This window comes from Psammomys obesus, unplaced genomic scaffold, assembly GCF_907164565.1.
Source record: "Psammomys obesus unplaced genomic scaffold, mPsaObe1.curated_primary_1811, whole genome shotgun sequence".
Taxonomy (NCBI): Eukaryota; Metazoa; Chordata; class Mammalia; order Rodentia; family Muridae; genus Psammomys; species Psammomys obesus.
The window spans coordinates 542,918-545,576 of record NW_026591711.1 but is presented as its reverse complement, the minus strand read 5'-3'; positions in this window follow the sequence as shown (position 1 = coordinate 545,576).

Genomic DNA, 2,659 nt, shown 5'->3' with positions numbered 1-2,659 from the left:
GTGAAGAGAAACACTTCAGGGCACAGCAGCGTGGAAGAGACTGCTGGCTCCATTTGCTGTTGACTGAGATTGGTATAGCCCCCAAAGACCCTTTGGCCCTACACAACCAGGAAAAGTAAGGGTGTCTGTGACCCCTTGCCCCACTAACCTTCTCTCTCCTACCTAGGATTGTGGGTTTGGTGAAAAGGAGGTAGAGGAGGGCTAAATACCCCAAATAAAATAGAGTTTTAAAAACAAGCACTGCATAGAAACACTATGAGAGCAGTGGTGTTAGCCATCACACAGGTGAGGGGGCACTAGGTGTCTAAGATCTCACATACCCAGTCGGCTGAACAAACCTCATACGCAAATGAAGGCTTGTATTTACACCAATAACAGAAAACCCTGATGCCTATAGTCTCAACAGTCACAATAGTCCCTCTGACCTAGGTGGAAAAGATGTGAGTCATCTACAATTCAGTGAGGTTTATAACAAAATGTCTGGTACAGTTTGAAACAGTCTGGGCTGACATTGTACCTTCTCACACTGTCATTTTAGATGCCGGAGGGAACACAGTAAAACTTGACTAATATATCTATAAAATGGTAAGCATTGTATAGTTTTGTTTTTGGTTTTGGTTTTTTGTTTGTTTGTTTTTTTCAGGTTATCAGTGGAGTGTTCAAAGGCCGGTATTGGTATGCAGGTAATCCAGCTGACTGTTTGACTGACAATCCTTTTGCTTCCAGCAGCGAGGGCAGCAAGGGAGAGTGGTAGAGTCCCTGGACAGCTTGTAAGGAATGATTTCTGAGGTTGTGCTGTGCTGTGCTGCACACACACAAAAATATGCACATAAACATACGTACACATAACACATATAGGATGGAGACATGGCTCAGTGGTATAGTGTTTGCCTAGAATTCAAGACCTCAGATTCAATCTCCAGCACTGAAGAACAAGTGCAGAACAGTTTAGTGACCTAATGTTTTAAGTTATCGGATACCTGTTAAACACCAGTGTGCCAGGATGCCCACATTATAGCAAATAAAGTGAACCAAATAATATTGTAGGTGGTTTTCCCAAGATCCCGGAATAACAACTCATGAGACTCATTACATATTATACAAAGACCCAGGCCATATGGCTAGGCTCTTCTCTGAGTAGCTCATAACTTAAAAACCCATTTGTATTAATCTACATTTTGCCAAGTGGCTGGTTACCTATGCTCAGGTACCATGGAAGTATAAGCTGAAATAAACCCTTTACTGCCCAAGTTGCTTTGATCATGGTGTTTCATCACAGCAATAGTAACTAACCCTAGCTAGAACACTAGGTATGTGCCACCATGCCTGGTTTATGTGGTGCTGGGGATTAAACTCAGGACTTCATGAATATTTACTCTCTCTACCAACTGAGCTATATTCCCAGCCCAAATTAGGGCTTCAAAAGTAACATGATAATGCTACATTTTAAATGTAGTTCTATAGATAGAACTTGGTGATAAAGGGCATACCCACCATGCATAAAGGCTGTGGCTCCAGCATTATTTAAAAAAAAAAAAAAATCCTAGACACCTAAAGTGTGTCTTAATCAGGGTTTCTATTGGTGCAAAATATCAGGACCAAAAAGCAAGCTGGGAGGAAAGGATTTATTTGGTTTACACTTCCATATCACTGTTTATCATCTAAGGCGTTCAGGACAGGAACTCAAGCAGGGCAGGAACTTGGAGGCGGGAGCTGATGCAGAGGCCATGGAGGGGTGCTGCTTACTGGCTTGTTCCTCATGGCTTCCTCAATCTGCTTTCTTATAGAACCAGAACCACCAGCCCAAGGACGACTCCACCCACAATGGGCTGGGCCCGACCCCATCAATCACTAATTAAGAAAGTGCATTACAGCTGGATCTTGTAGAGGCATTTGCTCAATGGAGGTTCTGTCTTTTCAGATAACTACAGCTTGTATCAAGTTGACATAAGGCTAGCCAGCACCAAGTAGAAATGGAAAACCAACAAGAGAATATGGATAAAAACCATTGACTGACTCACAGACTAATGTCAGAGATGAAACACATGGACGCATGTACAAGGCAACTTCTACCACCCAGAGACACTGCCAGGCCCAAGATTCCATGTCTACACCAAAATGTCAAGAATAGTTATCCCTGGTTAGAAAAAATTCAGGTTATCTTCTCACTTTCCTTTTCTCTCTCTCTCTCTCTCTCTCTCTCTCTCTCTCTCTCTCTCTGTGTGTGTGTGTGTGTGATGATAATGACCCTTACCATCACCTAAGCAGAGCTTGTAAATCATTCACTCATGCTGGAATGGCAGACATCCACCACCATACTGGTTACGCTGGTTCACACAGTGCTGGGGTAGAACCAGGGCTTCAAGCTGGGTAGGCTGGGCCATCACACTACCGACTAGCCACACCCCGGCCTCTTGAGTTTTCTCGTTGTTTCTTTTTTTTTTTTTTTTTTTATTGGGAGTTGACATAAAACCCAAGCTTGTGTTAGAACTATTTTCGGTCATTAGCGTTAAAGGCTGTGGGCCACGCTCAGTGGCAGAGAACTACTTCACAAATGTAAAGCCTGGATCCCATGTCCAGCCGGGCACTTTTAAGAAATAAAACAAAGTCATTTGCCGCTTACTAGATGCATAATCGATACTTTAAAAACATGTAACAA